Source organism: Antennarius striatus, chromosome 3 (assembly GCF_040054535.1).
Source record: "Antennarius striatus isolate MH-2024 chromosome 3, ASM4005453v1, whole genome shotgun sequence".
Lineage (NCBI taxonomy): Eukaryota > Metazoa > Chordata > Actinopteri > Lophiiformes > Antennariidae > Antennarius > Antennarius striatus.
In genome coordinates, this window is record NC_090778.1 from 5,497,274 (window position 1) to 5,522,933 (window position 25,660).

The 25,660-nt window shown below is 41.4% G+C and overlaps 1 protein-coding gene across 4 annotated transcripts in view; it reads right to left on the bottom strand.

Moving 5' to 3' along the window:
* Positions 1 to 25,660, bottom strand: part of sema4c (sema domain, immunoglobulin domain (Ig), transmembrane domain (TM) and short cytoplasmic domain, (semaphorin) 4C) — a 95,144-nt gene that overhangs the window by 53,003 nt on the left and 16,481 nt on the right. For 2 of the 4 annotated variants that reach the window (XM_068310847.1, XM_068310845.1), the window contains exon 2: positions 15,380 to 15,489. The gene's annotated coding sequence lies outside the window, so the exon portion shown is untranslated. Of the gene's footprint in view, positions 1 to 15,354; positions 15,490 to 17,159; positions 17,254 to 25,660 lie in introns of those variants that run through there. The other 2 variants (XM_068310846.1, XM_068310848.1) reach the window with 2 other exon arrangements.

Below are 25,660 nucleotides of genomic sequence, written 5' to 3' on the forward strand. Positions count from 1 at the left end.
TAAGATATTTTTCTTACATACTTATTATGGTAATATTTTAACTTTATTTTTACATTTTGACTTTAATCTTCCAATCTCCAAAATGCTAAAAACCATTTTTTTCGCTCAGTGCGGCCTTAGAGAGTCTACAGTCTATGACGCTTCAGCACGTTTGTCATTATTGACCCTTTCTTGCCACATCCCTGATACTTTATACAAAAAGGAATCGAACGAAAAAGCATCACAGCTTGTTTTTCCAGATATTGAAAGTAATTCTGGCAACAAGGTTTGACTGTCAACTAGAATTTGAGAGATGTCTGAATGTAGGAAGATCATCAAATCCACCATGTCTGCCTTGCTAATTATCACTGGGAATGGTGATAAAGATGCTTTTAAGGTTTACAGACCCTATATTACATCTACTGCATGTCAGCTCACTAAACCAAGTCTAATTATCAAAACAAACCCTCGGCACCAAATGCTGCATATCTGGCAGTGAAATGAGGCTTTCATGATGCGTACTCATTGGAGAAGGGAATTGCCGATTGATGAAACGCTCTAACCAAACACAAATAGACGATGTACCGTGTTATATCTCTTTCTGTCTCTCCCTCATCCGGTCCCACATGTGGATGTTGAATAAAGATTTTGGTCTTTGTGGAGTGGCAGGGGGGAGGTAATTGAGATTTCGAGTTGTGTGTGTGTGTGTTTGTGTACCCACAGTCCAACCAATGTGACCGTTATTGATTACGTTTTGAGAGGAAAATAAGGAGAGGCTGAGGGCGGGTGGAAAAAAAGAAATCGAACGCCCCCCCATCCCCCCACTCTCATGCCATCCTCCACTCCAGAGCAGATCATAGCGATGTGCTGTTAAATGAGCGTGCTTAAACACCCGGTTTGGGTGAAAGCTCTTCGAACTTGCCAACTACCAGCTTTATTGGATCGATGCTGGAGGCCTCTCCAGCCAACGCATGAGTGAGCCGACATTCAGATTAAGATGGATAGCGGGATGAAGGGTTGAAAAAAAAAAAAAAAACCTCTTGAGATATTAGATTAGAGTTGAAATTTTTCATTTTGTCCTCCTTCGACAGTTTTCATCTGTGTGCTAAGAGGTAACATGCAAAGTTATCGTGAAGGTTAGAGTAAGTGGAGAGGCAGAGAGCAAACACTCCAGGAGGATGACGATGAGGAGGTCTAATTGTACACTTCACTCACATCCTTTTAATGTTTGTGACCTTTTTCCTTCTTTACTTCTTCAATTTGTCAATAATATTTCAAAGCCATTACAAAAGATCAGCCCAAGTGTTCAAAATCAGTACATAACTTCCACTGCAAACTAGAGGACATTCCCTTTTAACCCCAGTGCATTATGGGACAGACTTTGATAACAGCTCGAACAAAAACTGGTTGAGGCAAAGGTGAGGCTTTCAGGGTGTTGAAAACAGGCGTGTTTTCTGTATCCTTGTTAGTTTTTCTTGTAGAAAACAAGATTTATGGCTCAACAGCAGAGCCATTGTGTGTGATCACTGTAGGGTGTGGACCCGTCTTACATCCACTGCTGATAGCACCGAGGCAAGACCTGATGAATACACTGCATGAAATCAGGATGTAATGCAAGGATCTTTTTTTTTTACATTCCTGTTTCCATATGACTATAATCACATCATTCTATCTGTGTATTTTTTCTTTATAATGTGAAAATACTCAGAATTTTTTACTTAAATTATAAGCGTTCAAGCAAATTTCTCTTTGACAACAACCCACATTTTAAAAGTTTAACACCTTGATATACTACCTAACTAGCCAGACCATAGCAAATGTTCAGAAAGCTGTATGAATGATTTAAATAACAGTACAGTCAACCCTCGGTTTTCCAACATAATCCGTTCCAGAAGGCTGTTCGAAAAGTGAGTTGTTCGAAATCCGAAAGTATTTTTCCCATTATAATCAATGTAAATAATTTTAATCCGTTCCAAGTCTAAAAAAAATTTTTCTAAGTTGTTTTTTTACTATTTTACACCATAAACTGCACTGTATAGTGTTTACCATAAATAAAAAGGGGTAGAAATAGACACGGTGTTTTATTTTAATAAAAGATATCCTATCGAACTTTGAACACGAATGCGCTACGGAGGAAGCATCCTGGACATTCCAGTTCGCTCGTCTCCCGAGTGAGTCGCGTTCAGGTACGCTCGGCTTCTTTCAGTTTGCTCAAGAGACGTAAAATTCTCGGATTTTCTGGTCGTTTTTGGTTGAGAACAGAAGCGTTCGAAAACCGAGGTTTGAATGTAAGTATGAAAATAGATACAAGGTTTGTAAATGGTGCATCTGACAATTCCCATGTGCGTCCATGTGTATTTTCCTTTCTTTCTTTGGCCTCGTTTCATCCACAAGTAGTGAGGAGTGCACAAGGAGGTTGAAAATTTAGCAACCTTCATTACCGGTACTTGCCTTGCTTGAAATGTAGCTGCACAGCCCTGAACCATTTCCGTGGCAACATATTGTTCCATTTGTCTCCAAACTCCATGAAAATGTGTACAAATCTGTATGAAATAGGACACACGGGAGGCTCTATATACATTTTTAATACTTAGTATAAATAGGCCTGTTTAGTTAAATTTGATGTAATTACATTGGTAGTGCACTATAGCAGCTCGAAAATTAAAGCTTTAACTATAAGGCAATCAATCCGACTGGAACATATAAGTGAGCTGCGGTATTGTTTTCTTGTCTACCTTGCCTCACACCGCTCTGGTGCTAAAATAGCATTGAGAATGTCAAAGTCACGTCTGCTGGGAACTTCATGAATGTCAGGGGAGGTGGCTGCAGTCAGTCTTTGATGAATTTTTCTTTTTCTTTCTGTCAAACCCACTCTTATGATCCCTCGCTGTGCCATAAGGAGTGAGATTCAGCCTCACCCTACCCTGGTGACCAAATTAAATCACTTGCTCCGTCTCTCACCGCAGCCTCTTTAAGGTCCTGCGGTGTCACATAACTCTGCAGGCGTTATTAATTCATCTATTAGTAGCTGGTGTTGTTGTTGAGGCTGCTTCAGCTAATGAGCTGAGACACGGCAGCCTAATAATATCAGTCAGCACTCCACAATGGAGAGCTCATTAAAACATGGAGAAATAGGCCACATGTTCTGATTAGATTGCTGAGCTCCTGTGTATGTTTTGACTGCTTGTCGATTTGCGTTATGTGTGGATTTTAAGCCTGAATGTGTGTGTGTGTGTGTGTGTGTGTGTGTGTGTGTGTGTGTGTGTGTGTGTGTGTGTGTGTGTGTGTGTGTGTGTGTGTGTTCTTGTCAGAGGCAAGATGAGCCCCTGTGGGGAGACGAAAAGCAGGGTCATTTCATGGAGGAGCACCAACGTCAATGAAAACGGGAAAGAGAAGTGTTTCGGATCCCATTCAGCCTACACTACATCCATGTTTTCCATTGTTTTCTTCCTGCTCTTCATTCACTCCACCTCTCCTTTCCTGACACACCCTGACCGGTGGTGCGGCCCCTTCTGATTGCTGGTCCTTCCAGGCATTGTTTGACTTTTAACCCCGAACTCTGACCATGCTGTAGGTGACACAGTCAGGTTCTGCACCCACTGCCCTCCACTCTGACTATCTCACTGGGACAGACCTAACGTCCAGTAACCCGTAACTGCCCCCCCCCCCCCACACACACACGCACACACACACACACACACACACACACACACACACACACAAACTTCTGAACTAAAGGGCAGCTCCCACCCTTCATCAACCCGCTCGCCTCTCTGCAAACCAAACACAGCGGCTACCGTAAGCTCTCTTCCTTCCTTCCTTCCTTCCTGTAACCCCTCCCCTTTCCCTTCACCTTTTAGTGGTAGGGGGGGACTTTAAAAACACACACACACACACACACACACACACAAATAGGAACAAATGCAAATTGTCTCTCACACACACAAACGCTGCTTTGAATAAATAGAACAAGTTGGATCGAACAATTTCACACGTTGTGCGCGGAGAGATGAGACATTTATGTCCTCTCAGCTTTGAAATCATAATGGTGCAAAGATGGAGCACTGCTAGGGCATAGAGCATTGACATTGGGACTACTGCTTGTCAACACTGGTTTATTGCCCAAAAAAGACTGTTGATGTAAAAGGAAATACATCTCAACTAAAGCTTAAATAACAAATAAAAATCTAAAATGGACATCTGACAAAATGTCACATTTCTTTCAGCAGCTTTTAAGTCCACCAATATTTTTGCTTTGAAAAAATATTATCATTCCCATAAGCCAAAACTAAAATTTGTTTTTTGATGCTAATTAGCATATATTAAAACTGTAATTAACATGCTAAACTAAGAACGTAATCATGGTTAACATTATACCTGCTAAACTGCACATAAGCATGCCGTTGTGAGCGTTTTAGCATGCTGATATGAGCATTTAGCTCAGAGCACAGCTGTGCAGTGCAGCCTCACAGAGCTAAAATAACATGGCATGCTTTTAAAATGAGTGAGAATATCTGTAGACATGCAAGAATAATTCTGATGCAAATCAATTTCCGAGAAGGATGTTATGAAAATGAGCCTCAGTATATATTGTGAAACAGCAAACTGCAGAAAAATGAAAACAACCTTTGTAGAAAATATAAAATAGATTTGGATTATGTCACTGGACTGGTAAATTTTTTCACTTGACCGTGGAGAGAACCTCCATCATAAAGGCGGTGATACCAGTGAGAAAACAGCGAGTCAGTGGAGACCTGGTTCAGCTTTTGAATCTTATTTGAATCAGATTTATTTCCCACACATTTTTTTTTGCATTGCCAAGTTTTTGACCCGAGTTCAGTTTCCTTTTAGTATGCAAACATATACAGAAGGATAAAAAAAATGTTGCTGAGGAGACCATGAAAACACTAGGGATCACCGAGAGAAAATATATCATGATAATTCCAGTGATTTTTTTTTCTTATTTTTTTTCCACAGCTGACACGTTTTGATCAGAAATCAGCCTTCGTAAAAATTCTTACAAAGCTGTCACGGTAATTCAAATCCAAGTGTGACTAAAATATGTGGTCGCTACCATCGTGGCGATGCATCAAAGAAGAGATGTCTGGACTCTGGGTTCTAGTCCTGCACAAAAATCAGTTAAGATTTGAAAAAGTAGTCCCAAACCTCCCTGAAAAACTGAAGAGTAGTGGAATCTGAGCTTAGCCAACAAGGATTAAATTAAATTTTTTTTGGCTATTTCTTTTCACTTATTCATACTGTGCTGCAGAGCCATATGCGCAAAGGGCCTGAAAAACACAGCTCTTCATTGAACTGAGAAGATTTTCCCCGTGCAGCAATGAGACACAAGAATTTCACCAAACATGATGCACTGCTTTTAGAATGCAAAGTGATTGGCGCACGCACACACACACAAACACACACACACGCATGCGCACACACATACCAGCAATATCCTGCATGAGCGAGTCTGCATCTGTGTGATAGCATTAGGTGGAATGTCATATATAAACCCTGTTAGCATTAAGGGATGTATGAGCATGACTGTGTGTCGGTGGTGGTGGGCTGGCAGACTGTGCTGTGTTCATGTTGAGTTGGAACAGATGAAAGACTGATAATCAAAGAGGGTTTGATCAACTGCATATATTGTCTGAATGTGTGTTAACGTGGGGGGAATGAATGTGAGCCATTTGTGAACGTTGTTGCCGTGGCGGCCTTCTGGAACATCTAACATCATGTAAGCATAAAATGTCTTTGAAACTGTGCCCATTATAATGTGAGCCACCCTTCTCTGCTCATGCACCTGAGGAAGCGATTCTCACAATTAATTATTTACTCACCTGCAGCAGGACAGCAATCTAACTGCATTAATTTAACGCCGTTGTCATTCTTCTCACATTGGGATTGGAATTCATTTCCCAGCCTAATTACCTTAAATTGAAGTGGAACTGAGGACCAGCATTTAATTTCCACTCGCTTGAATGCCAGAAAAAAAATAAAACTCCCATGAGGGCTTGTAGTGTAACATCTCCACCTCCCGGCTGCCCCCCCTCAGCACGCTGCTCTTTCATGTGTCTCCCCCAGAGAGATTCTGCAGACCCCCATCTCCATCTTCCCTTTCATCCCTGCTATAACTCTTGCTTGCCTGCCCACAACCTCTACCCCCCTTCGCCAACTTGTCCGTGTCATTGCTGGTCAGGCGTGGCCCTCTATAACACTTTGATCATGCTTTGATCTATTCCATCAGTGCCAGGGGCTACAGCTGATTACAGAAGAAATGGATATGATTAGGACTCCGACTCCCGGCCAAACACCTGCTCAGAACAGAGGAAGTGATAGAAAAGGATGTCCAGGTGAGGCGACGTGGGACAGACCAAGCTCCTTCTTATCGGACAGCATCTCACCAACACGGCCCTGATGGAGCCAGATTTTACGCCACATATTGAAGATTGTTTATGATCACTTCCTGGTAAACACAGCGGAAGAGCTTTAAAGGACAATACCAAATGAGAATACCATACTTGCATTAATAAGGTGGAGGCAGTCGGAGGAAAATACAGCTCCAAACAAATGCTAATGTTCCATTGCATCTGCTGGTTGTGTAATTAGACTACTGTTTACCATCACGATAGCTATATCATCAATATTTCAAGGGGTGTCTGACTGAAGCTATGAAATCCCTTTGCAACCACGAAAGTCTGAAAAGAGCTGAAAACCAACTCCATATAAATCTGAAAGTTTTGAGTTTTGATTAAAAAAAAAAGTTTGAACTTAATAGATTATTCTAATGAATGCTTGTCAGCCTAGTTCCGAGGATGTCCATGGTTATAATTCTAACCTCTCACTACAGCATTGAAATTCAAGCATAAATAAAAATCAATAAAAGGAGAAAATGAACATACAAATTAATTTGCTATTCATACAGAAAGTTTGCATCTGGATAAAATATATGAAATAATGTAAAACGTAGTTTTAAACTGCTCAACTTAACATTGTGACATGTATCTCGGAAAATGCAACCACCGGGTAATATAACTGTGTCTAAGTGGAAAGAAATGGCTGCTATCCTCCTGAGGAACTAGAAACCGAGACAGGTTTTGGATGAGATTGACTGTTTGGCACTAAATTTCAGAATTAATAAATAGCTGTACTTCGTTTTGGATGAGCACGCACAAGTGCAGAGAAATGGTACGTGTCAACCTGACTGCCAGCATGAAGACCAGGGGGATGCTGGGGGATAGTGGTCTGACCAAGTCCATGAGCACCATGTAGGTCACGGGTCAATCAGCCTTGCTCAAGGCAATGGATCGCTGAAGAGCAGCCTGTTTTTGTGGAAATGTATTATTTAATAGGAGACCACTTGGAGGCTACATATGTTCTCCACAGCTTCTTCTTCTTCTCTACAGAGACTTTTGCTCTGTAGAGACAAACTGATCTGAAACACCACAAATGGTTAAAGAGAGTGAAGCAGACACAACGAAAAAGAAAATAATTCAATGACCTTATGGATCACAGCAAAATACATCATGACCACAGCTTTTCCTGTTTTGTATTTACTCGGTACATTGTCACAACCTCCTCCTACCATTACAGTTTGTTGTTGTCGTAATGCTTCACTCATCTCTGCCCTCATGTGGATGTATTGACATCAATGTAAAAAATCACACGGAAGTACGTGAGCATCGACGGACATAGAGCTCGAAATGTTTTGGTTTTTATAAATGGATTATAACTGAGCATTAATATGTTAAGCATTTCAGGCATAACTGATCCAAAAACATTTGCAACCTTGAGAAACTGAACACATTTCGAGAACCGAGTCATTTTCTCAACCCTACCAAGTTCCAAGATAATATGTCAAGTAGTTTTTGTGTAATCTTGCTATCAGTCAAACAAACCAAAAAGAAACTTCCTAAATCTCCTTGGCAGAGGTAATGAACAAACATGTACGCCCCTCACGCCAACACACACACACACACATACACAACAGTATGTCCACACACAAGTATGGACAGAGCAGACAACACATACACTGCAGACAAAACACAGGAGAAATGATTTCTCACATCATAAGCTCAGCTACAGATGCACACAATCTGCTCCTCGCACACCAGCGCACTAATAAAATCACTCAGGCAAATATGCTCTTTTCCCCCGCCAGCCAAATTCAAACAAACAGAAAAGCTGACAAACTTTCTCTGCTGTATTTCAAAGCTCATTAAAAAGTAGTCACTGCTGTACGATTTAGCGCCGTAATCAGCTCTGAATAAGAGAAATGGTCATATTGACGCCTGCAGGCGCCCGTTGCACCGTCTCATTTCTGAACAACAACAACCGCTGGCCGCGAGAATTAAAACACCATGACACACACTCACACCCACGTGCACGCATCTCCCTCTCTCGCTGTGGTTTCTCTCCAGTCTCAGAAACAGTGAATTCTAGGGGAGGCCGCCCACTATGCTCCCAGGGAGGCTAATTGTCCGATGGCGCTCTTTCGCTCTCCCTCCCACTCCTCCTGTCCTTCACCCTCTCCACAGTCCTCGTCTTTGAACGTTTCATTCGGGGAGAGTTCAGGAGTTCACGTTGAGCCTTCTGGCCCTGGATCCCAGTGAGGTGCCACGGGGCAGAAAGGTTACACCTAGCTGGACTAGAAACAGCCTCTAAACCTCAGTGTTGGGGGGGATGGGAAAGGGAGAGAGTTACACGATCTATGACAGCCGATACAGGAAAACCTGAGCTGAAGGGAGAGACAAAAGTAACTATAGACCGTTCTAAGAGTTCTAAGTGTTAAGGATTAGAGCGACTCTGTGGGCTGAAGTTTATCATTGAGACATGTACTTTCCAGACATTTATTTTTACACCTTCCCAAGTAGCATTGTGGTACTTGGAAGGCATTTAATTGTTAAATGTTATCCAAACCTACCACAACCTATCTCTAACATTATGGTGGGCCATTGGCACCCATCCTGCATGCCCCATATAAAGCTTTGCATTTTTGCTGCTACATCACTTGCTTCCAGCATATTAAGCCCCCTTCTTTCACTCGCCTCCTGTATTAGCATTTAGATTTAGCTGAATGTCAAACATTTCTCTCAGTGTGTGCTCATGTTCATCCCATGTTGCGTATCTGAGGCTCTGTTGTCGGATTCCTAAGCTCAGGGTCACTCCGTGTCATACTGGTTCAAATTTTTCCAGAGCGTCTAACAAAAAAAATAAGCATCCAATAAACACGGAATGAGTTATTGTTATGCTATGATAATACACATTGTTAGTAAGCTGTATTTTGTTCATTACTGCTTTAAGGCTATAAACCTGTCAATCAGATTTTAATAGAAATAGAAGTTATCAGAGCGTATTTGGAATAAAAATCAACGGAAAAGGGGTTACTAAGTGAGTATTTGCATATTTTCTGTTCTCAGACCGATTTCCTGTGTAACTCCAGAGGTTGTGACACCGATGGTGGGGTCATGAGATGATTCCAGATATCAAACTAAATTTGGAAATGATGAGAAACTGTTTATTTTAGCCGAATTCAGCAAAAGATACTAAATAGTAGTTGAATATATATATAAAAAAAATCAAATCAGACTTACAGGGAATCTCTTTTTAAGATGGACGTTTCTCATAACTACTGTCATTTTTAAACCTTGTTGTGTATATGTTTGCGTATAATGTCATGCAATTAAATTTGACTTTTCACTGAAATCTGTTCTGCTGTTTCTGAAAGCAGAGAAGGAAGAAGAAACCCTGGAAATCCTTGTCGATGAAATTGCTGGTGTGAGCATCAGCCCCAGCTGTCATTTTGGTGTACCTTTTTAGATTTGTTGTAAAACCTGTGAGCAATCAGCTGCGCGTGGTTCATGGGGAGGATACACACTGGCCAAAAGCAGCATATGTCTCCAAGCTGTGCATGCAGCCTTTGTGCTCCCTGTTGATGGTTGACATGAAAAACCACATGAAGGTGGAGTGACTATACAGAGTGCTTTCATGTCACATTAAAATATTGGAGGGTTAACATTAGCTTTCTTTGACCTTTTTATAAGTACGTGACGACCGGTCATTTTAAATGCCTGGAAGGCATGCAGCTGCTGTAAAGCAAAACAGGGAGAAACGCTTTCCACTGAGCGAACAACTAGAAACAATAAAAATGCCCTTGAGCAAGGCACTTAACCCAGATAGATTAAATGTGCTCAGTGGCTCAGAAAAGTCAATGAAAGACTTCAGATTCTGGTACTCGGCAGGCATTTCCCAGTGGCCAAAACTAGCAGACTGTGGTTATACTGGGCAGCTCCCAGGAATGAATGTACATTACTGTGAAAAATGCACAGTAGGACATTTCTAAAGAAGAGTGTGCAGAGTCAGCAGAAGCAAAATCCTTCCCTAGATGACTACAAGTATATATAAAAAAAAATCTGCCAACGACAGCGATCGGATCAGTTAACGAAACGGTCATCAGATGAAAGTGCACCTGGCCGACAGACTGTGGAGACATTGTTTAAAGAGAAGGGAGCACGAGCGAAAACTGAGCGGAGCGAGGAGAACGCGTCTCGATGGTCTGACCGAGGCTCTATTAGGGCCTGATTGGGCCCATTAGAAGAGAAAGGTGATACTCAAACCCTGAGCAGTGCTCTTCAGCCTGACTTTACATTAACAGCTGCGTGCTCTCTACTTTGTCGAACACACAGGCCGATCAATAACAATGATGAGGGAAGAGGAAGATAGGAGGTAGGGGGGTTGAGTGGTGGAGAAAAAAAGGGTCCAGGTTTACAGGAAGACGAGCTGGGATCGATCGAGACACCGGGTGGAGAGAGAGGATGGAGGCATGCGAGACGTGACAGGTTCACAGTCGTTCACCTCATCAAATCAGATGGAGGGGAACCTGTGTGTGTGTGTGTGTTTATGTGTGTACATCTGCTTGTGTGTACATACACTGTGTGTGGGTCTGTATCCTTGTTGACAGCTGAGGCCTTTTTCACATTTACTGCGACAGAGATAATATATTGTAATTTTGGAAGACAAGTCTTTCCTACTCAATTAAGGACTAATGTGATTAATGTTCCTAAAAGCTTTTCAACATAATGCAAAATTACCACAGCACTAATACCATCATTACAATGTGTAATGCTCATCAGTCCAATTTTCTTTCTTTATATTTATTCCAATCTTTTTTTTTTTTTTTTTTACTGTTTGACATACTGAAAGTCAATAATATTTGCAACAGTTGGTTCACATTTAATTCTTGCAGGAAAGACCAGGATTACAAATATTTTGGATGATAAAGATGTTTGCATTCTGTTAACACAAAAGCGAAGCTGTTTTTCATTGGCTTTTAAAGAACTGTTGTGTTCATACAACAACTTTCAGAAAATGATCCTCGCACACAGATATTTGCACAGTGGTTTAAAACTCTATTTACACCATGAAACCAAATATGTTTGGTTTTCAATGCCCAGAAATGTTGTTGTCATGGAAACATGCCCAAAATGCAACAAACATTTGCCATTTAAGGATAAACCATTACAAATGGCTCCTTAGTGCGCAACCATGCTGCAGAGTTGTATATGATGAACAGGATTTTGACAGAACTGGAATAATTTAGTGACTTATCTGTAAAATTATAGAATTGTAATTAATTATGAATGAATAATAAATATTAATCATCAAAAATAAATTATGAGCAGGATAAATAGCACCATTCATTAATTCAGTCATTCAGTTGCCTTGATGCTTCTTCTGCTTTCGTGGGTCACAGAGGTTGCTGGAGCCTATCCCAGCGGACTTATGGGCAAAGAGATGCTTTACAAACCATTCATTAATCTTATAATTTCAATTTATAATTTTATTTAATGTTTAATTCGGATGGGTTGAAGGCTGAAATGTTTTTGGGTTGGGCATGGTGACAACACGTGTTACACAACCTTCAAAGCGTACGAGAAGAGACTTCAAGCGGACCCTCACCACAGCGTCATGCAGAGAACTGTAGCCACACACAGTTCAATGAGGCACCATTAAGGTGAAGAGCAGGAAACATGCTCTCAGACAGCCTCTTCTCTTTTTAAATCAGTCACTAAACACATACCATTTAACATTTTCGATACTACTTGAGATGTCTTGTTGAACACAATGTAGATTTAAGGCTTGTTAATATCTGAGATGACATTAATTGTATATCTCAGCCGAACGGCTGTACAGAACAAAGATTTGTTTGCAGCGTACTCCATGTGAAACACAAAACATGGACGGTAAATCAGCATCGGTGGAGAATTACTGTGGGAGGGTTTTATAGCCCTCTTCCACTGCAGGGTAATTGGTTTGGGATGACACTTAATGTGGCGGACCCTCCGTGAGGACATGCAAATGCAATAGATGTGGGTGGGGAGGCAGTGTGTGTGTGTGTGTGTGTGTGTGTGTGTGTGTGTGTGTGTGTGTGTGTGTGTGTGTGTTGGGGGGTCGTTTAAGAAGGAGCCTTACGGTTTGTCTTCTGAGGTACTGTCAAGAAGGAAGTCGTGCATTGCAGGAAGTGTTTCCTGACAGCTTGAAAGTGATCAAATTAACAGGGGAATGGCTATGAAAATGTGGTTCATGAAAACATTCTGTTGTATTATATTCTATTTATCAGGAAACCACAGAAACATGGCAGAAATGTTATCATTAAGTACTATTTAAAACACTAGAAGAACAAAAGTTGGGTTGCTAGACTAAACAAAATATATTTACAACAAGTAAAGTGATGAGGAACAAAGGTGTGTCCTAACAAAAGGCCTGCTGCTCTCTGGCACACACACACACACACACACACACACACACACACACACACACACACACACACACACACACACACACACACACACACACACACACGCAAGCACGCACACACACACACACACACACACACACACACACACACACACACACTTTGCATAGTTATATGGTATGGTTGGGGCCACACATAAAAGTGGAGTACATTTATAAATACATACCTGACACCTGTCAAGATGTTTTGATGCATATCACCTCCACCTTCATCTCACTTTCCTTTCCCTCTCCTCTTCCTCCCTCTATCACTTTCTCTACCTCTTTTCTATCACTGTCACATCTCCATCACTTCCCCTTTCCCTACAATGGCTCCCTGTCAGAGGAAGCTATATATGATCGGCAACTAATATTCTCCCAGAGATAAACATACACTGAGAGAGGCCCAGGCAGAGGGAGACGTAGAGAGGGGGACGTATCTGGAATTATTAACAAGAAAGAGGGATAAGTGTATTGTGACAGAAAGAACAAGAGTGATGTAGACTTGCAAGAAGAAGTTGTATCGTGGATGAATGTTTCTTGAGGGTTTTTTTTTTTTTTTTAACGCCACAGATATTTGTGTGTCTATATGTGTGTGAGGCTCGGTCACTGTTGTCATTGGAGATGTTCTTGTGACTGTTTGATGTATGTCCATCATCTGTTTGTGTTTATCGAACATGTACTCCTAAAACCCTTACAAATGGAATTGGCTAAAGTGTTTTTATTAAATACTAATTAATTTTTTTTTAAGGTTTCAAAAGATGGTAATTCAATAAATATAATGAGTTGTGATAGTTTAACTTTTCTCAAGACCCAATAAATGATGATACTATATTATTCATATTTTTACAATAACCCTATTTAGCTTTTTGACTGACACTGCTGTCTGATCAGTGTTGAATATAGATGACTGGGGAATGTATAACAAACAAGAGAAACCCTAGAACTGCTATATAACTAGTTAAAAAATTAATATTATAAATTCTAAAAAGCCATTTAGTATTTGTGTATGAGTGGAATTTTGAAGCTTTTCTTGCCAGAAAGTTGATTTGGGAATATCCATTGCAGAAAAATTTATGTTTAATGTCTTTACATAGTCTGGTCTGTCTGATCACTCATACATTCACCCGGTGGTGGCAGAGGCTACCATGCAAGTTGTCATCTGTTCATCAGGAGTGATAAAAACACTCAAAACATACTGTAGATGAAACAGCGACTGGGAGCAATTTGAATTCACTACCTTGCTCAAGGACTCTTGGGCATGAAGAGATCGAATAATTTTCTGATAAGTGGTCGACTACCTCCTGAGCCACAGAATCCCTCGAGAAAAGATAGATGTTCAGTTTGAAACTAGGGCGAAAAATGTTGAATTGAATTAACAGTCTTGTGAGTTGGGTAATTAAACTGAGGTTGCCAGGCCAACAGAGGACACTACGGGTCATCACTAATGATGCTGCGGTTTTTTAAATTAAGTGACTTAAACGTGTTATCTAAAAAATGTTAGCGAATGTTAGAGAAGGATGTGTGATTTAAAGCGAGGCTCTGCTTTGGTTTATATTTGCAATCAGGTTGTTTTTTGTTTTTTTTCCCATTTATTTTAAGAATAATCTACAAATCTTCCAGTCGGGCTGAAAGCAAACCCACCAACCAGCCAATCAGGAGGTTGAGGGAAAAAATGTTTGTAACATGAGATACAAAACCAGGGGCGGGGCAGCTACTTAAATGTTAAACAGGCTGTATTTATCTTAATACGGAGTTTTACATGAAGAACTGTATGAGCCATCATTCATCCATTCACACAGTCATAGTTTGGTGGCAGAAGCTACATGTAAGACGCCACCTGCTCATCAGGAATCATAAATATTCAGACACTGATTCAAGGAGGCAACAAGTGCTAGAGGACACTTCATCATTAGACTAAAGGGGGGGCCTGGGTTGAACCGCTGATGCTCTGATTAGTGGATGACTACTCTCCACCTTCACATGAGGTAAAAAAAAAAGAACATTTTCATCAATTGCTCTTTTCTGGCTTTCTTGTATTTTCCATCCAAAAGGTTTAATTATGATGACAAAAATGACAATAAAGATCAAGCTAAAAACACATCACAAAATTCCTTTAGGGTGAAGCTGAACTGAAAAGCCAGCACTTTCGCCTTCACTTTAATATTTGCAGAGCTGCAATCCATACATGTCTCCTCTCTTCTTTTCTCTGGCCTAATTTAACACCCTTTATTCTCCTTTTTCATTCTGTTTGCTTGTTCTTATCTTCCAGCTCTTTCATCACTCTCCTCCTTCTCTCACTTCAGAATAATTTCTTTTTAGCGGTACCTGAAAATGCCTGTAATTTTCACATCCTATTTTCACAAAGGGAACCCTCCTCCTCCTCCTCCTCCTCACATATTTCTTCTTTCCTTCTTCATTTGCACTATATTTCTTTTGATTCTCAGGGAAATTTAAATGCCCCCTTCAATTCCTCCTCCATTCTATCCTGTCATTCCCTCCCATTTACTTCGCACCCATACTGTTGGCAAAGGGATGGTTGAGAGGAGCCAGAAAAGATGCTGCTGTGTTTTTTTGCTCCACCTTTGTTGTGTTTTCACTCTCTTACTTGGCCTTGTTCTCCTCCCTCACGCGTCTGTGTTCTTTCTTCTCAATCTCCTTTAGTTTCTCTGGTTGTGCTGAATGGAGACACTCGACTCAGATGAAGGTCACATTGACCTAAATGAGAAAGGAGAAGGAGTCAGGGGTAATAAGTGATGGTGATGACAATGGTTTGTGTTTAAGTGTGTCTACACACTTAAATTCAAGTGGGATTAACCATGCTGCTTTGATAGACGAGCAAAACTGTCTCACATTTTCGTATACAGACACATTCACGTATGTGTCTGTACACAATCATGCACACATATAAAAATATAACAGGGCTCATCACACCACAATGTGATTCAACTCTAACATGTCAAGTAGCCATGAACTTCTGTTCACTACCTGGAGTCATACTGCTTTATTTTTCCACATTTTCCTATCCATATAATGTTAATTCAAGAATTTTACAGCATTGCAATACAAATTGCAATTTAAAACTTCACTGCAATACCCCCACCCTGTTCAAAATACAGTTTGTAATATCCAGTCTCACCTGAAAATCACAACTGAATATTACAAACTGTATTATGACCCGTTTGTAATATCCAGAATAATATTGCGTAACAGAATAGATAGAGAAAGGTCATTGAATAGTTGATGATTAAACATTGATTAAACGTTGCATCTCCATTATAGAGGAAGCTTGTTCTTAGTCAATGGTATAAATTCATGCAGCAAAGTTTATTCCAATGAACATGAGGGTAATAAGTGCACAGATTTATTTTAATTTTGGAAGTTTAACTGCTGTTCTGATAAGATACACATTACACCAAAACCCACAGATATTCCCACACCTGAACCCTCAGGCCTCACATTCATCACACCCTGGAGTTCACTTTACAGATCACATGACAAACTACTCGAGTGTGTGGACATCAGTTACAGGCTGTGTGTTACACGGTTTGTTGCACAAAGTGAGCATACAAAGCTAACGTGGGAACCTCCCCATCATTCACTGCTGTCACTAAACCAGACTCTGGAAGTGAAGCTACTCACCATGCAGATTCTGTGCTCACTATCGACCGGAGTAGCTGTGATCTTCATCAGGTTTTATTGACTGATCACAAAACCCTTTTCCAAAAAAAGGAACTCAGAAATCTTGCCAAGTCTTGCCACGTTTCTGTGAATCGGACACTGCTTTTCAGCATTAAGTCTGAGCTTTGTGCACGTGTGTAATGGAGACACATGCATCAAACAAAGAAATGCATCCTGTTAATACTAAATAAGTCAAATTAAAAATCCCTCTTGATTTTCACTTGGATGTGGAAATATGTCTCCACAGGAAGTGATCACCCTATGATAAACCAGCTTCTTGTAGTTTCAGGAAAATAAAAACAAAAACAAAAACAAAACAGGTTGCATAAAAATCTGAAATTCTATTTGGCAAAACATTCTGAAATTGAGTTAATTTAATTAACTGTGCTGAGAAGCAAGTTTACACTTAATGAAAAACCTTGAGGATGTGTCCAACGTATTGAAGCGAGTGTGTGTGGATTGTGTTAACTACTTCTGGTAGAGTATTTAACCCCTTAGTGAGTGTCCTCCTGGGACTGGTGTGTCTGCAAAATGAAAAGCTGTATGCCGCTGCTACTGGGGCCACTGGTGAGGTCACCTTTAGAGCTGGATGACCTTGTAAACGAACACACACACACACACACACACACACACACGATTGTGTGACAGCCCAGCAGAATACTAGCCATCTCTGGTGGATTTTTCCTGAATGAGTAAGTCATCCAAACCTCAGCTTTCCATCCGCTTTATCCAGAGAATACAGCAGCTAAAAACTTTGCAAGGTTCCGCGCACGTGCGAACGCACCAACAGGCACTCTGACATTCCTCCGGGGCGCTGACTGTGTGTGTGAGTGTGAAGCTGTGGTGGAAACCAGCCAGGTGCTTGTGAATCAGCTCTGACTAACACGTTAAACCTGTGCTTTCGAAGCTAATCGCCTTCTTCCTCGTTCTAAATGCACGAGTGTGCGTGTGTGTATGTGTGTGCACACGTGGCTGGGTGTATTTTATTCCCCTGTGTCAGCACAGCAGAATGAATATGTCCATTTGGAATTTGAATTCAGGTGCCATGTATTGCCTTCCCTATCAGGCCTTATTGTGATGACCAAGGCTTTTAATTGCGTTGTTCTTAATTTGACATTGTGTAAAGCGACAGCACCCTGATGAGCAGGAAAAACCGTAGTGATGATATATCCGTTGTTTCCTCCAATCTGTCTTGACAAGAGCACAATTTTGTTCTCTTTGATCGCTGCGCTAGACAATGCAATAGGACGATAATCACATGCAAGGCCAGAGCTTTGAGCGTGTGCCAAAAACATGCGGGTTTGTCTCCAAGAAGTGTGTGCATGTGTGTGTGTTTGTGTGTGTATGGCAGCTCTAATCAGCGGCAGAACTGGAAGAGGCATGAGGCAATAAAGACCGACAAAATGACTGCCAGTCACTATTAGAGCCGAGCACTCTCCTGGCTGATGACACACACACACATTTACACACCCTCCATCTTGGTGGACATCTGGCCAAGGTCAGACGTCCAAACCCCTTCATGAATCCGCCCACACTTCCAACATCACCCGCCGCTGCCACCCCTCAGAGTTTTAGGGAAAAGAATGAGCTGCAAAGCTTAACTTTGCCATCTTTGTCCTCCTGAGTGATTTAGTAATGAACTCTGACCCCTTTAAGTGCAGTCCATTATTCGTGGGCTGTGATTTACAAGCTAAAATTAGAGATGGACGCCATTTGCCGAGACCATTATCGGCACAGAGGCAGGACAAAGTCAATTCCCACTGATATATCTCATGAGGGTCGTCAATCCATTTTCAACTGAGGCATCGATTACCCAGTGTGCCATAGAAATGACTGATATACAGAGGACACGTTTCCATTTGTCTTCTTCATGCTTCGGCCTGTGTGTGAAATATCGTCCACTCTGTGTTTCTATACCTTTTATTATACGGTTTGAGACATACGCAGCATGGACTTGTCAATAATTCAACACAGAGATATTTCTGAACACTTATTTTAAGCTTGAGTGCTGTTGGTTGGCATTTGATACAAAGAAGTGACCTCAAACAATCTGTGCAGTCCTGTCTGCAATATAAGTGGTATAAGAAGAAGTAATTCTGGTTCTGCTGCACTGATGGTGAGCTTTCTTTCCATTAAAAAACTGACAACCTCAGAAGAGGTCAACATGTTATCGATAGAGCTTTAGTAATAATATTATCTATAAAGCATAACCTAACTATAATCAATAAAGCATGACTTGCATGTCATGAACTGTCATAGAGGTAGCCTAATTTGACTGCGACCAAAGCCTCCAGTGCTGCTGTCCATCTGAATGCTCAACCATCTTTACCTCCACGGACGAAAACTGGACTTTTGTGTACCCCTCTACACGGTACCCGGAGGACTCTGAGAACATTTTGGCTTCAGTTGGGAAATCACACTTTGTTTACCCCGGTTGCGAATCTCATATTTCGGTTGTAAGTTAGCTGAGATAAAACAGTGAAATCCAGAATTACCACCGAGCCCACTCTCAGAAAACCCCTTTAGTGATGTGAACAAGTGTGTCTGACGTATTATTCTGTCTGTGCTGTGACAAAAACTCTGCATTTGTAGCTCTTGATACGGAACGATTGTTTTTGTGATGTTTTCAGTGAAGTGGGAGTTTACCACTTCCATCCTCTGATTTCTTGGGTCCTATGGAAATTATGGAACAGATATCGGTTGAGCCGAAGAGGCTGTGATTATTATCCTGACACAGGAGTCTATTGAACAACCTCTGTTGTGTGAACTAAACCGAGAAAGAAGTACAGGAAATTCATATTTGTCTTATATCCACATGTCAGCTCATGCATCAAGAGGTATTTGTGTGCATGTTGTCGATACATGTCCATATGTCTATGAGGAGGTGGCACTGAGTTGGCCCAAGTCTCAGTTTTCTCTCATTAAAGAGAAAGCCAAAAAAGTTCCTTCCTTATAATAAAACCTCTGCAACACCTACATGACCTGATGAAGGCCAGACAGCTTCACGCATAATGAAAAAAACGTTGGTGCTTTGATATTTTGATTAACTTGTCGTGGGTGGATAAACACACAAAAACGTCTCTGATCCATTTCTTTCTTGCTCTCACTTAAGCTTCCATCTTTTGTTAATGCAATGTCTGCAAAAGTAATGAAGTTCATCACGAATATCCATGAATACCATACATACCTTCTCTTTGGATGCTGATGAAATAGAAATAGCATCCATTAATAGTATTCTATGAACTTTGCTATTTAAAAAATATATATTTATAATTTGATACCATTTAACTGGGAAGGGGAGCAGTCAACCTCAGAATGAAAGCAAAGTCATATTCTGCCTATCATTTTATAGACTGGGGTCAACAACAGTATGATTCTTCTTGTCTTTGGGTTCCACCAGTATCAGGGGTATCATGTCCTCTCCCTTATGCTATCTGGACAGCAAATAGAACTGTATGAGGGTCAGCTGCAGATAAGATAGCAGAGTCAAGGAATTGTTCATGGGTGCAGGACAATGCAGAGAGATCTACCTCACATTAAGTAAGTACAGTACTGTGTGTGTGTGTGTGTGTGTGTGTGTGTGTGTGTGTGTGTGTGTGTGTGTGTGTGTGTGTGTGTGTGTGTGTGTGTGTGTGTGTGAGTGTGTGTGTGTGTGTGTGTGTTTGTGTGTGTGTGCGTGCACCATAGGCCCATATCCACTGGGTTTTATATGTTTGTCAAACTTAATTTGTGCATACTTGCACCTGCCCCTGCATGTGCATCTGTATGTGTGTGTGTGTGTGTGTGTGTGTGTGTGTGTGTGTGTGTGTGTGTGTGTGTGTGTGTGTTTGTGTGTGTGTAGGTGATAGAAGCAGCAGGAAGGCCATGGATCATCTCATTATGTGGCTCTGGAGCAGCAGGACGACCCTCTCCCCAAAGGCCTCTGTGCTCATCACAAAGAGGCGCACGGGGCAAACTGAGAATCCCTCCCCCTCCATGGTAACAGCTGAACCCCTGGTGGCCCATCACCTGGCTGGCTGTCCACTCAGGCTGCAGCATCAGCCCTGGGGGGGACTGGTTTACAGAGGGGAGAGCGACTGCTAAACAAATGACATCACTTCCCACTCCCCCCACTTTATTGTCACCTGACTCCTGTTTATGGACCTTGTCTTACTTTGTTAATCCTAATAGTGTCTTTAAAGGTTCACCTCACCCCAATTACAAACACGTACTGTTCGTTCCCACATGATCTATGTAGGACAACGCCGGGACATGAAGATAAATGCTTCTACTTTGGATCCGTTCTGTTCAAACTATCCAGCTACAAGAGGTCGACGCAGGAAGCACATGATGTAAGAGAGATGGAAAGAAAAAAACAAAAACAACAAACAACCTGAGCAACCTGATCAATGATGCATAATGCCAGTTTTTTTTATATTTTTGCAGGAAAACACAGATCAAACAGATCAAGATGGCCACATGGACAGAAAATGGAAACATGTGGAGTCCACCCTTTAACCGTGAACCAAGTCATCTTTGTCGAAGGAGGAAATGTCTTGACTTTGAAGTGAAGTGGTCATCTTTGTGAGGACATCTGTGGTTCCTGACACACACACTTGACGTCTGCACAGACGCAGGAAGTGGACTCGACCTGCTCGGTCCGACGTAATGAAGCACATAATCACATCCGCGGACGCCGAGACACAAAGGACTTATATCAAGTAGGATTATCCTTGTTCCACCCACATACGGATTAGTCTGAATACGCCGCACACATGCAGTACGAGTCCACACAAACACGGTGCGACAAACTTGCCACGAAACAACAAGGTGGAAAGAGAGAAGATGAGAGAAGGCGGTGAAATTTATGTATGAATACATAAAAATGGAATTCTTCTTCACAAAATAATGATGGTTTGATCAGAGTCAGAGGCACAGAGAAGGATGGAAGGAAAGAACAGACGTGCCCTCTGAGCAGCGCTGAGGTCATCTTTATTAATAAACCCTCAGAAAACAAACACTCCCTCCATCCTCTCCACACCTCTTTCCATCCTGTCTGTACCTCCCCATCCTCTCTACACTCCCTCCATCCTTACTACACCTCCTTCTATCATCTATACCTCCCTATCCTCTATATACTTCCATCCATCCTCTCTACACCTCCCTCCGTCTTATTTTCACCTCCTCCCTCCTGTCCACACCCTCTCTCCATCCTCTTTATATCCCCCCTCCATCCTCTCTGCACACTCCCTCCAGCTACAGTGCACAGCCCCTTCAACTTAGCTCCTTGAGAAATGGCAGTTGCCAGACAGACACAGTAGGGGAGTTGTCTGTAATCACACACACACACAAACGCACACACACAAACGCACACACACATACACACAGAAAAAGAGAGAGAGAGGGATGGCCTAGAGACAGCATGTCAGTGATCTGTCAGAGGGTAACAGCACAGAACAGGTGTGTGTGTGTGTGTGTGTGTGCGTGCGTGCGTGCGTGCGTGCGTGCGTGCGTGTGTGTGTGTGTGTACTTTTTGGGAAGGCTGGACAGTGATGACGGACATTTGCCCCGCACACCGATACAGGCACAGACCGAGAAACATGCCCCGGCTCATTTATTCACATTGACAGGAGAGGAGAGGAGAGGGATGACTCTCCTCAAGATACATCTAGGGTGGAGGATAAATGTGTGTGTGTGTGTGTGTGTGTGTGTGTGTGTGTGTGTGTGTGTGTGTGTGTGTGTGTGTCTGAGAGAGAGAGACACAGAGAGAGAGAGAGAGATTTTTTTTTAAAAAGAGGGGGGAGGCGAGATGAGCAAAGAAAGTTTAAAATTTGAATCCCATAACTACATGTTAGTATTTCTACAAGTGTTTCTCTACCTCAATATTTCTCTGCCTGTATATATTGTCCTCTCCATTTGTGTGACTGGAGCTGTTCTCTGCAGAGTTTATGGAGGAACATTAGGGCCTGACCTGGGGCCAGCAGCATGCCATCAATTTGACATGCTGATGTGCCCTTGAGCTAGACACGGCATCAGGCCTGGAGGATATTTATGTGTTTGCAGCAAGCTTTCAGACTGAAAACATCACTTTGTGTTAACAACTGTTTTTTGTGTGCTGCTACAGGTGGTGAAAGAATAAAATATGATCAAGGAAGGTTTGATCAAACCTCAAAACACTGCACAAGGGTTTCTTCACAAGGAGCACTCCTGGAAGTTACTGCATTGTTTCTATTCATCCATCCTGTTTCCCGCTGCTTATCCAGGTATCAGATAAAACAAGGTAAACCATTTCCTTGGAAACGTCCTCTATTTCTTTGATAGATATTCTCGGAACATATGAGAAAAATAACCCCTACGGTGTATAATCAGATGCCAAAATTCCTTAACTGCATCCTTCAAATCTAAAGATGTGATGGTTCCACCTAAAACTCAAAAAAAAATATTTTTTTTAAAGTATACTTAGCACCTCCCAATGGGCTTAAGAGTCCAAATTATATTAAATGAGTGACTTGAATAAAAAGCATGTGCTTTGAGTATGTAACTCCAGAGTACAGTCTGGAAACGGAAACTATCACCTTCAAGTTAAGTTCCCTCTTTAGCTTTACAGCCATTTTTTTTTTGTCGGGTCCTCTGCTCCCTCCGCTGTGCCAGCGATCTCATTTAAATCAATGCAACGACTTCCTGAGGAAGTATGATGGCAGTATCATACTTGTCTAACATGATATTTATTTGCTTCAGTGTCCTGTGGTTCTTTCATTATCAAGCTCAACATCTTCTTTGAGTTATCTCTAATGAACTGCTGCTGCTGCTACTGCCAAGTAAAAGATGCACTTCTTCCCATGATGCTACTCGTTGCAGAAGGTTCTTTGTGGAAAAGAATTACGTAACGTGAAGTGTTTAACACTGCAGAGGTATGGCTAAACAAAGAAATGAGAACGTCATGAAGAGAGCATGTCTGATCATCAGTATCAATTTGTAGCAACAGAGACGCTTTTTAATATATTCTACCAAAGTCATGCATTAAACTATGTGATGTGACAAACTACATTCTGTGACAAGAAAAATCACTTCATGTTCAGGAACACATTTTAGTTGCAGCACATGATCTTACTCAAAAAATGCAGAGCAGCAGGGAGAAATCACATGTCACTCTGGTGAGAATACAATTAGCATCTGGTTGAAATGTGATTTTGTTTTCCAACTCAGAGAAGAAAGACTTATTCTGGGATTTTTTTTTTTTTTTTGGTGTGGAGATACGATAAATGCTAACTGTGTAAAGATGAACAATGCCACTCCTGGCGCCTGCTTTGTTGCTGATGTGAGTTATAGCATATAGGAAAGGAAAAAAAAAAGAAAATGATGGAGACTAAATTTGTTTCCTTTAGTTTGGTGTCATCTACGCTGGAACAGACGGACAAACCATTTTCCTTTAGGTCAGAGCTGCTCTGGTTCAGTTGTATTTGCTGGTTCTGTGTTTGCATTTATTAAGTCATCCATGCTGAATTAAGTGCATCTTACGTTACATGTTTTCTTAGGGGGCTGGAAACTTATACTGAAATGTATTAAAACCAACACTGAGAACCCCTCACTGACTTAATCTTGCATGAGTGATGTATGTGCATAAATATAAGTGAAAAAAAAAACCCCCTAGACATCTGCATTTCTCTTCCTGCTCCGCAGCTCACTAAACGGTAAACAACCGGCAGCCAAGAGACCATGACCAACAAGGGTTATATCACCTCATCATGGGATCACAGCGAGCCTGGAGTCATGTGCTTTAAACTGTCAGGCGTACTGGAGATGAGACCGCACTCTCCACTCAAACCCGCGCCTCACTTACATTTTATCCGTTTCCAATGTGAGCCTAACAAGAATCAATGGTGCAGTAATGGACAGCGAGAAACAGAGTTAAAGTGTAATGCTACCTGGCAAATGCAGTCGTTGGCCATTCAGTGCCTTGTAATGTTGTAAGGATGAATTTGCCTGTTGGTCAGAGTCGGCGAGGATATCGATGGGAGACAAGAGAGTTTTAAATGCTATCTTTAGAGTGAAGATGCAGATTGTCCACATAGTTGTTTGTGAAAATAGCACAAAGTTCTTTGGGATGGAAAACCTTTAATCGCTTTTACACCATCATGTGACGCTCAATAAAAGCATTATAAATACATTATTTAGTGTGTTAGTTGATGCACAGAGCACATTTCACTGTAGGGTTTTAAGAGCTGACAGCCTTAAAGCTCCAGAGAAAAGTCATTACAGCAACATCATAATCAGAAATAAGAAATCGACATTGACCAAAAGGATAAAGATCAGCTCTCAGAACATATAATTTGTTATTCCAACCAGCCATCACATGCAGATGTGTCACCGAGAGGCTTTTTCAAATCTCCATTGGCCATCATTAACTGAATAATATCAACATAAACAAACCTGCTTTTCAAATAAATGGCATTCTCGCTGGCGGCAGACACATGCTGTCAGCCTTTGAATCAAATACTCAGCAGTCAGTCTAAGATGGAAAATATCTTCACTCTGGTTTACTGGAGCTGCATCAGCATGGAACGAAAAAACATTGGTGGGGCCAACTGTTTGGACAGACCAGCAGAATGCAAATACACCAGGGCAGGAGTACAAAGGGATGTTCCATGATTATTCAAGACATATTATTTGCTTTTTCTAACACAATGTATGAAGTATTAGTCACTGAAAGAAAAAAGAATGTCCTAGTGTCCACCTACTTCAAAGGAAAAAGTGAAATCCACCACATCACTTGGTCGATTAATGTAAGGTACAATTAAAGGATTCCATGTAAGCCCGTCAAATACAGACTGACTTTTTCCTGGTGCTTTAAGAGGCAAAAAACCCCAAAAAAACTGGAGCAATTTGTTTCTGCAGTGGAAATACAAACGTGGCAGGGTGTCTGGGTGGCAAACAGGGAGTGCAGAACTACAGCAGTACAAAGACATAAAAATTAAGATGAACAATAAATGAGGTGCAGAGGCCTGTGGTCACAGAGCACGAGTCAGAGTTGCACGCCCCGTGTCCCGTCTCTCACATCTGGAGTATTTTGCTTCTTACCTATTCCTGTTTACGATCTCATTTGTTTCTGATTCTCTTTTATTATTTCAGACACTTCTTCTGCTCTCATTCGTTCCACGTTCTGTTCCTTTATTTGTTTCAGCCTCCACATCTACGTCTCCATGTTCTCGATGTTCTTTGAAGGAATTGA